Below are 15027 nucleotides of genomic sequence, written 5' to 3'. Positions count from 1 at the left end.
AGAACCCCTCTGCTGGTGGAGAACTTTCCCATGATGCTCTTGTCATGGCTCTAGAGTCAGTACCAGTACAAGCCTACAGGAGGTCAGAGAGAGAGAGAGAGAGAGAGAGAGTGCAAGAGAGCTCCTGTATCTCTGTGTCTGTCCCTATTCTTTGCTCTACAAGCATGTGTGTGTGTGTGTGTGTGTCCATGTGCGAGCGTGCATCTATAATTACGCGTGTCCTCGCTATCTGCACCTCTCTCCTTCAGCTCATTGGCAGACTGGCTGAGCTCAAACTGTTCAGCTGCACCCGTTCCAAACCCAATAATTACAGCTTGTCAGAAAGAATTAATTTTCTCATTTCTCACAAAGATGTGTAAAAATTACCATGTTATTATACACCGGCACTCTCCGGAGGCACGCACCAAATTTAATTTAGAATTCTTCCTGCACATTAAATTAAATCCATAAATAAGAGTTTAGGCATCAGCGGGGAAGCATATGTTCGTTAGGCCGAACAGGCTGCCTGGCCTCGCGCTAATGTCTATTGTAATGTTTTAATAGCTCACGCCTTCTAAGCACCAATAAATTCCCCGTGATCACGAGGGCCAGAGACTGTCTCCGTGCTCCTGCTGCTGGGAAAGAAAAAACAAACCCGACACAGACTCGTCTCCCGTCTTTAAGATATTACGTCGCTTTATATGCGTTTGTTTGTTTGTTTATTTATTTATTTATTTATTTATTTAAATGAAACACCATCAGTAATAAAGGACATTTGTTCCTCAAGCGAAACAGAGAACGTTCTCAAACATCCGGCAACCGATTCCACAGGTCCCGAGGCGGTTCCGAGACTCCGACCGTGCGATTCGTTAGAACGTTATTCGAAGAACGTTACGGAAATGTTAGCGTTAACGTTGTGGAAAGGTGTCCGTTTCAATTCGATTCGATTCGATTCGTATAGCGCGTTTAACGATGGACGTCGTCTCAAAGCGGCTTTACAGAAACGTATAAAGACGGGATGGAGATTTTAAGAGTGTGGATTTATCCGTATTGGGCGAGACGGTGGTGACGGTGGTGAGGGAAAAACTCCCTGAGATGATACGAGGAAGAAACCTTGAGAGGAACCGGACTCAGAAGGGAACCCGTGCTCATCCGGGTCACGACGGATAGTGTGAGAGTAAAAGAAAGATCATTATGGTGTGTATATGAAGTCTGTTTGTTGAACTAGTCCACTGTTCACTAAAGGAGACCCGAGTGTAAAACTGCACGTGGTAATCGCAGTCCCAAGTCCATCGCTGCAACCGTCGTCCCAGCGACCACAGCGAGAACGTCCATGTGGAATTGACGTCCAAAACCATTTCCATGCTACTCCAAGCGGCACCGTCCTCGGCGTTCTCCATGCTGTAGCCTCCAGATGATGAGAGCTCCATCCAGAGATAGGGAATCCGAACGGATCAGGCAGGTCCGGAGAGCAGGAAGGGTCAGGATCACTGGCATCTCCATAAAATCCAGATTTGAGCATTTCCTATTAAGTCGTGAATATCGCTATACGCCTACGAGGCTGTTTGTTTAATAATACAGTACATTCCTACAAGGCTGACACTTTAAAACGCACTTAAGTAAGCCGAGAATAAATGAAGTGAATATTGCTATATGCTTCAGAGGCTGAGAAACGATCCGCAAATGAAACCCTTCAGAATTTCCCGGATTTCGGCACTAATTACTCATAAAACTGCGCAGTCATAACAACTCAGCTCATAAAACTAATACAAACTGGAGTTTTCTTTATGTCTTTATTGAAGACGCCGATTAACCGTTCACGGCCCAGTTTCTACAGCAAGAACTGAGTGTTTAAGATTTACGGAAGGAGTCTCCAGTGTCAGCACGTTCTTCATTTTAAACGTTACCGTGGTGTGAGGGGGGTAAGACATTTCAGGACGTGCTACTATAGGAAACTGATCACCTTCAAGGCGGTAACAGTGACGCTGCACGTTTTATTTTTCAGTCACGATTCAGTCCGGTCGTTTTACGCACGAGGATTGTTTCCCGAACACTCGATCGGTCCGATTCTCTGGAGTTCCTTATAATGTCATGCTTATAAAACACTTCTGCACCGTTTCAGGATCGTTAGCACTAACGCTTCTGTAACATTGCCCGAGTAACGTTCTAGTAACGTTCTGATGAACACAACGGAACGTTACGATAACGTTCTCTGTTAGCTCGGTGGACCCGCGCGTGCTTTATTGTTGATGACGTTTAATAAAACGCCTAGAGATAACGTCTATTCGTCTTGTCCGTTTGTTTATTTATTTATTATGCTTTCTAGGTCTACTAGGAGTACATCGTCGATTATTTCCCTATAACCGCACACCTCATTGTGATTTATTCCTTACCTCGTGCACAAAAAAAAAACAAAACAACAAATTGGAGGTTTAATATTTGCGAAGTTTATTTGGCGACCGGACGGTGATTGCAGGGGTTAGGATTAAAATCACGCACAACGCACACTGTAGAATGATCTGGGAGGTTAATGGTTTAAAATCGTGACGCGGTTTTACGATCGTAGGGTCGTAGGAGGGGCAAATCAGTCTTAAAATCATTTCCAGACATAATGGAAATGTCTACGGAGATAAATACTCACCAGAGATCCCCTTGTCGTACTGGTCTCTGTGAGGTCGAGTCTGTAGAATGTTCTGGATTTGAATTCAACTCAACTGCAGAAAGACAAAAAAAAAAAAAAAAAGAAGGATGTTTATGTTAGACATCATCTTGAGGAACTTTTCCTTACTGTTTGTAAGGAATTGTGGGAAATCAATCAAATTCATGTCATCTCTTGCCAGTTGTAAGAACTGCACCCTCTCTCTCTCTCTCTCTCTCTCTCTCTCTCTCTCTCTCTCTCGTCTTTTCGTAATATTCAGCGAGACGCGAGGACGAGAAGAGACGTTGTTGTATAGTCTGACAAAACTCACATCTTTCATTACACATGCTTTTTAATCTTACATGCTGTCCTGTGTAATCCGTGGAGAGTGCGTGAGTGTGTGTGTGTGTGTGTGTGTGGATGTGTGTTAGAGTGTGGGGGAGGGGAGTTATAAAGCCTTAATGAACCGGTGCTTTGTGCGTCGTAGGCGGTCTTTAGCTTTAATGTACGGCCGAAGTCAAAAACGTCGATGTTTAAACGGCTTCCGTCTCCTGAATGGCTGACGCCGATGATATTTGTTTGCGTACTATTTCAGTTAGAGTCAGTGATGTCACTAGAGTCCGTAAACCCCACGGCTTCGAATCCAATCGCACGCGAGACTAGAGGATGACGTGCTACCGGAAAACGTTTAGATGGCTATCGTAGTAAACGTTAGTGACGAACACGATTTCGGTTGTTGTGGTAATTCACTGATAGGTTTGGATACTGCAAGCAAACAAACAGACAAACAAACAAACAAACATACAAATGCAGCACAAATGACTGTAGGAGCAGTGAATTAGCGAACTAGCTGTGTTAGCTAAATGTTAGCTTCATTAGGATACTCCAGGTGGCAGGAGGGCATGGGAGCATTTGCATATTCGAGTGTTTGTGCATATCCATAGATGGTCCCATTGTTATCGAAGGTAAATGTGAAGCCAGATCAATCCGTGAAGCCGGTGTAAACTTTGTCGTTACGTTATATCGTAATCATACAACGCTATCGTATTTTGTGTAGTTTTGAAATTAGCATGGTTTATTGTACATTTTTTTAAAAAGCCCGACGATAACTTTGCTGCGTAAACCGTACACATAATGACTGAGATCAGCTTCGGAGTCGAATAAACGTTCGGTTTCAACAGATTTACCCTCGGGCAACGTCTGTAGCTGAGGGTAAATGTGTTGAAATTGAACGCCTTTTTTTTGTCCATTGACTCCAGCATGTTTCCTTACTGACTCGCCCTTCAGGCTTCCTTTTCTTGACCAGCTGGTGAGATTGTTCATACTGTATACAGCAGATTTATGGAGAAGGATTGATGTTTTGTTGGTGCATTCTTTGTAACTCACTAAATGTCAAGTGGGCGTCTAAACTTCGGGAAAAATCTCGTAATTGCGAGAAATAAAATGAAAATCGTGAGACATGAACTCAAAATTGTGAGAAAAATGTCACAATTACAAGATGTAAACTCACAATCGCGAGAAATAAAGTCAGAATTGAGAGAAATAAAGTCAGACTTGTCAGATATAAACTGAAAAATGCGAGAAAAAAGTCAGACTTGTGAGATATCAGAAGTCAGAATTGTGAGATATAAAGTCAGAATTGTGAGATATAAAGTCAGAATTTGAGATATAAAGTCAGAATTTGAGATATAAAGTCAGAATTTGAGATATAAAGTCAGAATTGTGAGATATAAAGTCAGAATTGTGAGATATAAAGTCAGAATGTGAGATATAAAGTCAGAATTTGAGATATAAAGTCAGAATTTGAGATATAAAGTCAGAATGTGAGATATAAAGTCAGAATTGTGAGATATAAAGTCAGAATTTGAGATATAAAGTCAGAATTGTGAGATATAAAGTCAGAATGTGAGATATAAAGTCAGAATTTGAGATATAAACTCAGAATTTGAGATATAAAGTCAGAATTTGAGATATAAAGTCAGAATTTGAGATATAAACTCAGAATTTGAGATATCAGAAGTCAGAATGTGAGATATAAAGTCAGAATTTGAGATATAAAGTCAGAATTTGAGATATAAAGTCAGAATTTGAGATATAAACTCAGAATTTGAGATATCAGAAGTCAGAATTGTGAGAAATAAAGTCAGAATTTGAGATATAAAGTCAGAATTTGAGATATAAACTCAGAATTTGAGATATCAGAAGTCAGAATGTGAGATATAAAGTCAGAATGTGAGATATAAAGTCAGAATTTGAGATATAAACTCAGAATTTGAGATATAAAGTCAGAACTTGAGATATAAAGTCAGAATTTGAGATATCAGAAGTCAGAATGTGAGATATAAAGTCAGAATGTGAGATATAAAGTCAGAATTTGAGATATCAGAAGTCAGAATTGTGAGATATAAAGTCAGAATTGTGAGATATAAAGTCAGAATTGTGAGATATAAAGTCAGAATTGTGAGATATAAAGTCAGAATTTGAGATATAAAGTCAGAATTGTGAGATATCAGAAGTCAGAATTGTGAGATATAAAGTCAGAATTTGAGATATAAAGTCATAATTGTGAGATATAAAGTCAGAATTGTGAGATATAAAGTCAGAATTGTGAGATATAAAGTCAGAATTTGAGATATGAAGTCAGAATTGTGAGATATAAAGTCAGAATTTGAGATATAAAGTCAGAATTTGAGATATAAAGTCAGAACTTGAGATATAAAGTCAGAACGTGAGATATAAAGTCAGAATTTGAGATATAAAGTCAGAATTTGAGATATAAAGTCAGAATTGTGAGATATAAAGTCAGAATTTGAGATATATAGTCAGAATTTGAGATATAAAGTCAGAATTTGAGATATAAAGTCAGAATTTGAGATATAAAGTCAGAATTTGAGATATAAACTCAGAATTTGAGATATCAGAAGTCAGAATGTGAGATATAAAGTCAGAATTTGAGATATAAACTCAGAATTTGAGATATCAGAAGTCAGAATTGTGAGAAATAAAGTCAGAATTGTGAGATATAAAGTCAGAATTTGAGATATAAAGTCAGAATTTGAGATATAAACTCAGAATTTGAGATATCAGAAGTCAGAATGTGAGATATAAAGTCAGAATTGTGAGATATAAACTCAGAATTTGAGATATCAGAAGTCAGAATTGTGAGATATAAAGTCAGAATTTGAGATATAAAGTCAGAATTTGAGATATAAACTCAGAATTTGAGATATAAAGTCAGAACTTGAGATATAAAGTCAGAATTTGAGATATCAGAAGTCAGAATTGTGAGATATAAAGTCAGAATTTGAGATATCAGAAGTCAGAATTGTGAGATATAAAGTCAGAATTGTGAGATATAAAGTCAGAATTGTGAGATATAAAGTCAGAATTGTGAGATATAAAGTCAGAATTTGAGATATAAAGTCAGAATTGTGAGATATCAGAAGTCAGAATTGTGAGATATAAAGTCAGAATTTGAGATATAAAGTCAGAATTGTGAGATATAAAGTCAGAATTGTGAGATATAAAGTCAGAATTGTGAGATATGAAGTCAGAATTTGAGATATGAAGTCAGAATTGTGAGATATAAAGTCAGAATTGTGAGATATAAAGTCAGAATTTGAGATATAAAGTCAGAATTTGAGATATAAAGTCAGAACTTGAGATATAAAGTCAGAATTGTGAGATATAAAGTCAGAATGTGAGATATAAAGTCAGAATTTGAGATATATAGTCAGAATTTGAGATATAAACTCAGAATTTGAGATATCAGAAGTCAGAATGTGAGATATAAAGTCAGAATTTGAGATATAAAGTCAGAATGTGAGATATAAAGTCAGAATTTGAGATATATAGTCAGAATTTGAGATATAAACTCAGAATTTGAGATATCAGAAGTCAGAATGTGAGATATAAAGTCAGAATTTGAGATATAAAGTCAGAATTTGAGATATAAAGTCAGAATTTGAGATATAAACTCAGAATTTGAGATATCAGAAGTCAGAATTGTGAGAAATAAAGTCAGAATTTGAGATATAAAGTCAGAATTTGAGATATAAACTCAGAATTTGAGATATCAGAAGTCAGAATGTGAGATATAAAGTCAGAATTTGAGATATAAAGTCAGAATTTGAGATATAAACTCAGAATTTGAGATATAAAGTCAGAACTTGAGATATAAAGTCAGAATTTGAGATATAAACTCAGAATTTGAGATATAAAGTCAGAACTTGAGATATAAAGTCAGAATTTGAGATATCAGAAGTCAGAATTGTGAGATATAAAGTCAGAATTTGAGATATCAGAAGTCAGAATTGTGAGATATAAAGTCAGAATTGTGAGATATAAAGTCAGAATTGTGAGATATAAAGTCAGAATTGTGAGATATAAAGTCAGAATTGTGAGATATAAAGTCAGAATTTGAGATATAAAGTCAGAATTGTGAGATATCAGAAGTCAGAATTGTGAGATATAAAGTCAGAATTTGAGATATAAAGTCAGAATTGTGAGATATAAAGTCAGAATTGTGAGATATAAAGTCAGAATTGTGAGATATGAAGTCAGAATTTGAGATATGAAGTCAGAATTGTGAGATATAAAGTCAGAATTGTGAGATATAAAGTCAGAATTTGAGATATAAAGTCAGAATTTGAGATATAAAGTCAGAACTTGAGATATAAAGTCAGAATTGTGAGATATAAAGTCAGAATGTGAGATATAAAGTCAGAATTTGAGATATATAGTCAGAATTTGAGATATAAAGTCAGAATTTGAGATATAAAGTCAGAATTTGAGATATAAACTCAGAATTTGAGATATCAGAAGTCAGAATGTGAGATATAAAGTCAGAATTGTGAGATATAAAGTCAGAATTTGAGATATAAAGTCAGAATGTGAGATATAAAGTCAGAATTTGAGATATATAGTCAGAATTTGATATATAAACTCAGAATTTGAGATATCAGAAGTCAGAATGTGAGATATAAAGTCAGAATTTGAGATATAAACTCAGAATTTGAGATATCAGAAGTCAGAATGTGAGATATAAAGTCAGAATTTGAGATATAAACTCAGAATTTGAGATATCAGAAGTCAGAATGTGAGATATAAAGTCAGAATTTGAGATATAAAGTCAGAATGTGAGATATAAAGTCAGAATTTGAGATATATAGTCAGAATTTGAGATATAAACTCAGAATTTGAGATATCAGAAGTCAGAATGTGAGATATAAAGTCAGAATTTGAGATATAAAGTCAGAATTTGAGATATAAACTCAGAATTTGAGATATCAGAAGTCAGAATGTGAGATATAAAGTCAGAATTTGAGATATAAAGTCAGAATTTGAGATATAAAGTCAGAATTTGAGATATAAACTCAGAATTTGAGATATCAGAAGTCAGAATTGTGAGAAATAAAGTCAGAATTTGAGATATAAAGTCAGAATTTGAGATATAAAGTCAGAATTTGAGATATCAGAAGTCAGAATGTGAGATATAAAGTCAGAATTGTGAGATATAAAGTCAGAATTTGAGATATAAAGTCAGAATGTGAGATATAAAGTCAGAATTTGATATATAAACTCAGAATTTGAGATATCAGAAGTCAGAATGTGAGATATAAAGTCAGAATTTGAGATATAAACTCAGAATTTGAGATATCAGAAGTCAGAATGTGAGATATAAAGTCAGAATTTGAGATATAAACTCAGAATTTGAGATATCAGAAGTCAGAATGTGAGATATAAAGTCAGAATTTGAGATATAAACTCAGAATTTGAGATATCAGAAGTCAGAATGTGAGATATAAAGTCAGAATTTGAGATATAAAGTCAGAATGTGAGATATAAAGTCAGAATTTGAGATATATAGTCAGAATTTGAGATATAAACTCAGAATTTGAGATATCAGAAGTCAGAATGTGAGATATAAAGTCAGAATTGTGAGATATAAAGTCAGAATTTGAGATATAAAGTCAGAATGTGAGATATAAAGTCAGAATTTGAGATATAAAGTCAGAATTTGAGATATAAAGTCAGAATTTGAGATATAAAGTCAGAATTGTGAGATATAAAGTCAGAATTGTGAGATATAAAGTCAGAATTGTGAGATATAAAGTCAGAATGTGAGATATAAAGTCAGAATTTGATATATAAAGTCAGAATTTGAGATATAAAGTCAGAATTTGAGATATAAAGTCAGAATTTGAGATATAAAGTCAGAATTGTGAGATATAAAGTCAGAATTTGAGATATATAGTCAGAATTTGAGATATAAACTCAGAATTTGAGATATCAGAAGTCAGAATTGTGAGAAATAAAGTCAGAATTTGAGATATAAAGTCAGAATTTGAGATATATAGTCAGAATATGAGATATAAACTCAGAATTTGAGATATAAAGTCAGAATTTGAGATATAAACTCAGAATTTGAGATATCAGAAGTCTGAATGTGAGATATAAAGTCAGAATTGTGAGATATAAAGTCAGAATTTGAGATATAAAGTCAGAATGTGAGATATAAAGTCAGAATTTGAGATATAAAGTCAGAATTTGAGATATCAGAAGTCAGAATTATGAGATATAAAGTCAGAATTGTGAGATATAAAGTCAGAATTGTGAGATATAAAGTCAGAATTGTGAGATATAAAGTCAGAATTTGAGATATAAAGTCAGAATGTGAGATATCAGAAGTCAGAATTGTGAGATATAAAGTCAGAATTTGAGATATAAAGTCAGAATTGTGAGATATAAAGTCAGAATTGTGAGATATAAAGTCAGAATTTGAGATATAAAGTCAGAATGTGAGATATAAAGTCAGAATTTGAGATATAAAGTCAGAATTTGAGATATCAGAAGTCAGAATTATGAGATATAAAGTCAGAATTGTGAGATATAAAGTCAGAATTGTGAGATATAAAGTCAGAATTGTGAGATATAAAGTCAGAATTTGAGATATAAAGTCAGAATTGTGAGATATAAAGTCAGAATTTGAGATATAAAGTCAGAATTTGAGATATAAAGTCAGAATTTGAGATATCAGAAGTCAGAATTGTGAGATATAAAGTCAGAATTTGAGATATCAGAAGTCAGAATTGTGAGATATAAAGTCAGAATTGTGAGATATAAAGTCAGAATTGTGAGATATAAAGTCAGAATTGTGAGATATAAAGTCAGAATTGTGAGATATAAAGTCAGAATTGTGAGATATAAAGTCAGAATTTGAGATATAAAGTCAGAATGTGAGATATAAAGTCAGAATGTGAGATATAAAGTCAGAATGTGAGATATAAAGTCAGAATTTGAGATATAAAGTCAGAATGTGAGATATAAAGTCAGAATTGTGAGATATAAAGTCAGAATTTGAGATATAAAGTCAGAATTTGAGATATAAAGTCAGAATTGTGAGATATAAAGTCAGAATTGTGAGATATAAAGTCAGAATTGTGAGATATAAAGTCAGAATTGTGAGATATAAAGTCAGAATGTGAGATATAAAGTCAGAATGTGAGATATAAAGTCAGAATTTGAGATATAAAGTCAGAATTTGAGATATAAAGTCAGAATTTGAGATATCAGAAGTCAGAATTGTGAGATATAAAGTCAGAATTTGAGATATCAGAAGTCAGAATTGTGAGATATAAAGTCAGAATTGTGAGATATAAAGTCAGAATTGTGAGATATAAAGTCAGAATTGTGAGATATAAAGTCAGAATTTGAGATATAAAGTCAGAATTGTGAGATATAAAGTCAGAATTGTGAGATATAAAGTCAGAATTTGAGATATAAAGTCAGAATGTGAGATATAAAGTCAGAATGTGAGATATAAAGTCAGAATGTGAGATATAAAGTCAGAATTTGAGATATAAAGTCAGAATGTGAGATATAAAGTCAGAATTGTGAGATATAAAGTCAGAATTTGAGATATAAAGTCAGAATTTGAGATATAAAGTCAGAATTTGAGATATAAAGTCAGAATTTGAGATATAAACTCAGAATTTGAGATATCAGAAGTCAGAATTATGAGATATAAAGTCAGAATTGTGAGATATAAAGTCAGAATTGTGAGATATAAAGTCAGAATTGTGAGATATAAAGTCAGAATTTGAGATATAAAGTCAGAATTGTGAGATATAAAGTCAGAATTTGAGATATAAAGTCAGAATTTGAGATATAAAGTCAGAATTTGAGATATAAAGTCAGAATTTGAGATATCAGAAGTCAGAATTGTGAGATATAAAGTCAGAATTTGAGATATCAGAAGTCAGAATTGTGAGATATAAAGTCAGAATTGTGAGATATAAAGTCAGAATTGTGAGATATAAAGTCAGAATTGTGAGATATAAAGTCAGAATTGTGAGATATAAAGTCAGAATTGTGAGATATAAAGTCAGAATTTGAGATATAAAGTCAGAATGTGAGATATAAAGTCAGAATGTGAGATATAAAGTCAGAATGTGAGATATAAAGTCAGAATTTGAGATATAAAGTCAGAATGTGAGATATAAAGTCAGAATTGTGAGATATAAAGTCAGAATTTGAGATATAAAGTCAGAATTTGAGATATAAAGTCAGAATTGTGAGATATAAAGTCAGAATTGTGAGATATAAAGTCAGAATTGTGAGATATAAAGTCAGAATTGTGAGATATAAAGTCAGAATGTGAGATATAAAGTCAGAATGTGAGATATAAAGTCAGAATTTGAGATATAAAGTCAGAATTTGAGATATAAAGTCAGAATTTGAGATATAAAGTCAGAATTTGAGATATCAGAAGTCAGAATTGTGAGATATAAAGTCAGAATTTGAGATATCAGAAGTCAGAATTGTGAGATATAAAGTCAGAATTGTGAGATATAAAGTCAGAATTGTGAGATATAAAGTCAGAATTGTGAGATATAAAGTCAGAATTTGAGATATAAAGTCAGAATTGTGAGATATAAAGTCAGAATTGTGAGATATAAAGTCAGAATTTGAGATATAAAGTCAGAATGTGAGATATAAAGTCAGAATGTGAGATATAAAGTCAGAATGTGAGATATAAAGTCAGAATTTGAGATATAAAGTCAGAATGTGAGATATAAAGTCAGAATTGTGAGATATAAAGTCAGAATTTGAGATATAAAGTCAGAATTTGAGATATAAAGTCAGAATTGTGAGATATAAAGTCAGAATTGTGAGATATAAAGTCAGAATTGTGAGATATAAAGTCAGAATTGCAAAACTAACACAAAATAGTGTCTCAATTCCAATCTTCACATAAAGTCACGATTACCTTCTCAATTTTTTTTCTCCGTGCCGGAAGCAGGATCCCATACCGTGACGTATACTCTTACTGCAAAATAAAGCAAAAACAAATAATAATATAAACCTTGGCCCATATCGCCCAGCCCGAAATCTCGATGGGAGTTTTTGTTGTGTTTTTTTTTTTTTCCCCAACAGCGTACACACGCTTGGCGTTGTCAGGTCAGCTGCAGGCACTCGGACCACCCGGGTGTCTGATGAATTATGCACACAGAATGCAGGCGCGCTCAGGAAACGTCTCCGTAACTGTTTTTAGGTGAAATTGGGTTTTCCAGCACAGAGGACGCGACTGAAATGCGACTATAAAACTACACGGCTGTGCGCGGGGCTGTGCGATGAGATGCAAATGATGAAGTGTGTGTGCACATATCAGTGCCTCTCACAGCATATGTGTGTGTGTGTGTGTGTGTGTTTGTGTTTTCAAGCCAGGCCGCTCTCTTAAAGTATGGTCTTATTACCCCCAGGGAGTCCATAAATACAGTCCGAGTGCTGCTCCTGATTGAAATCTGCTTTTGTTTGCCAGCATTCAGAGTCATGGCTTTTCTCTCTCCGTCTCCGAAAGCACCGGGACTGAAAGACGGAGCTCGGCTCCCGGTTTCAATACGGCCCATAGTCTTCCTGTCCGGCTCATTCAGCGCAGAGCCGAGGCCTGACACCTCCGCAACAATACGCCTCGCAAGATACAAGAAGTGCCCACCTTTCCTTCGGGCACCTCGCGGACTTGTTTGTCCAAAAACAAACCGTTTTTTCAAAAAAAAAAAAAAAAAAAAAAAACCCTGGAAAAAAAGAAACATCTGCTTTATTCTTGATCTTCTTTTATTCTGGCCTCCATCACACACGGGCATTGTGCGGTGACGAGGTAATGCGAGTGCGTAATGGCGGACGAGGAGGCCGCGAGTAAAAGCATTAACGGTGAAGAAGAGTGCGCTTTTGTTTCCCCGGCCCCGGTTACATAAAGCAGCCCGGGAGAAAGGAGTCATTGTGGAGGACGGAGAGAGGAAAATGGGGCCTGTGGCTCGTTTTTGTGTTCGCAGGATGGACAGATAAAAGGATAGAAAGAGAGAGAGAGAGAGAGAGAGGGAGAGACTAAAGTCTTGGAAAATGGATGAAGGATAAGTGTGTAAGTGTGTAAGTGTGTAAGTGTGTAAGTGTGTAAGTGGCCATCATCAGAGGAAGAGGAAGAAAGGTTTGATTGAGTAGGGTAATCACACCTTGTTTTTGTTTGGGTTTGTTTTTGTTTTTTCATTTTTGTTTTGTTTGTTTATTTATTTTTGTTTTGTTTTGTGTTCGTACTTTTTGGTTTTTTAAAACTGTTTTTGATTGGCTCATTTTGTGGCAGATAAAGGGATGAAAATATGAGAGAGAGAGAGAGAGAGAGCGAGAGAGAGAGAGAGAGAGAGAGAGAGCGAGAGAGAGCGAGAGAGAGAGAGAGAGAGAGCGAGAGAGAGAGAGAGAGAGAGAGAGAACAAAGTCTTAAAAAAGGATGAAGGATAAGTGTGTGAGTGTGTAAGTGTGTAAGTGTGTGTGTGTGTGAGTGTGAGTGTATAAATGTGAGTTTGTGTGAGTGTGTGTGTGTGTGTGTGTGTGTAAATGTGAGTTTATAAGAGTGTGTGTGTGAATGTGTGAGTAAATGTGCATGTGTAAGTGTGTGTGTGTAAATGTGTGACTGTGAGTGTATAAATGTGAGTTTGTGTGTGTGTGTGTGTGTGTGTGTGTAAATGTGAGTTTATAAGAGTGTGTGTGTGAATGTGTGAGTGTGTGTGTGTGTGTGTGTGTGTGTGTGTGTGTGTGTGTGAATGTGTGAGTGTGAGTGTATAAATGTGAGTGTGTGTGTGTGTGTGTGTAAATGTGAGTTTATAAGAGTGTGTGTGTGAATGTGTGAGTGTGTGTGTGTGAGTGTGAGTGTATAAATGTGAGTGTGTGTGTGTGTGTGTGTGTGTTTGTGTGTAAATGTGAGTTTATAAGACTGTGTGTGTGAATGTGTGAGTGTGTGTGTGTGTGTGTGTGTGTGTGTGTGTGTGTAAATGTGAGTTTGTAAGAGTGTGTGTGTGTGAATGTGTGAGGGTGAATGTGTGTGTGTGAGTAAATGTGCGTGTGTAACTGTGTGTGTGTGTGTAAGTGTGTGTTACGAAGCTCTGACACTGGAGACTCCTTCTGTGAATGTTAAATGCAGATGTGTTTAGAGAAACCGTCACGGTGTCCACAGAGACTCTCTCATTAAACCCCTGTAGTGTATGTGGACACTACACATACACACACACACACACACACACACACACACACACACACACACTTACACCCACACACACACGCACGGCGCACAGTGGGTGCGGATCGATAGAGTACAGAGAGACAAACACATTCCTATACTGGGACTGAAACAACAGCATCACATGCTTTGCTCGTGGACACACACACACACACACACACACACACACACACACACACACACACAGGGCTCTGTCGAAGAATGTGTCCTGCTTTAACCCTATTGAAATAAATATTATCATGTGCTTTATCTAATAGCTCTCCTCGCGTGATTATTCCTGCAACATTCACTTCAGACGTTTCCAGTCGTTTTATTAAATACATTTATTTATTTTTCCTGCGCCGCCAGACCGTTTCACTTCCTTCAAGCGTTTCTGTTTAAAAAGAAAGAAATAAACAAACAAACAAACAAACAAACAAACAAACAAAAATATATATATATATATATAGAAGTGTAGGACGGATATCATTTCATACAACTGAACTCCTCCTCGCTGAAATAAACGTCTAGACGCGAGTTAAATATTTCAATATGTGTCTCATATTTAAACGGAAAAACGTAAAAAAAAAAAAAAAAAAGGAAATACGTAGAATAAAATACAGTCAAATAAAATAAAAACGTTTTAAAAGTGAAAAACTGTTCCATCGCATGCCCACGCTGAATTCTTCTGATGGATCTCGCGTCACTGTCTGAAGACCAAGCCGTCCTGTCCGAAGGAGCGTGGCACGGGGACGCGCAGAGAGGGACGGAAAGATCAACGTAACGATGAAGAAAGAAATAAAGAAGGAAAAACAAAACGGAACATAGTCACGCAAATAATCAGCTAAATAATTCCACTAGC

At 35.4% G+C, this 15027-nt stretch overlaps 1 protein-coding gene across 2 annotated transcripts in view; it reads right to left on the bottom strand.

The window, feature by feature from the left end:
* The window catches only part of sox5 (SRY-box transcription factor 5), a 278008-nt gene that overhangs the window by 180481 nt on the left and 82500 nt on the right, over positions 1 to 15027 (bottom strand). The window contains exons 3-4 of one of the 2 annotated variants that reach the window (XM_053688041.1): positions 11889 to 11948; positions 2621 to 2693 (exon numbers count right to left, since the gene is read on the bottom strand). The gene's annotated coding sequence lies outside the window, so the exon portion shown is untranslated. The remainder of the gene's footprint in view (positions 1 to 2620; positions 2694 to 11888; positions 11949 to 15027) is intronic. The other variant, XM_053688042.1, reaches the window with a different exon arrangement.

This window comes from Ictalurus punctatus, chromosome 19 (genome assembly GCF_001660625.3).
Source record: "Ictalurus punctatus breed USDA103 chromosome 19, Coco_2.0, whole genome shotgun sequence".
Classification (NCBI taxonomy): domain Eukaryota; kingdom Metazoa; phylum Chordata; class Actinopteri; order Siluriformes; family Ictaluridae; genus Ictalurus; species Ictalurus punctatus.
This window is presented reverse-complemented; position numbering and strand designations above follow the sequence as displayed.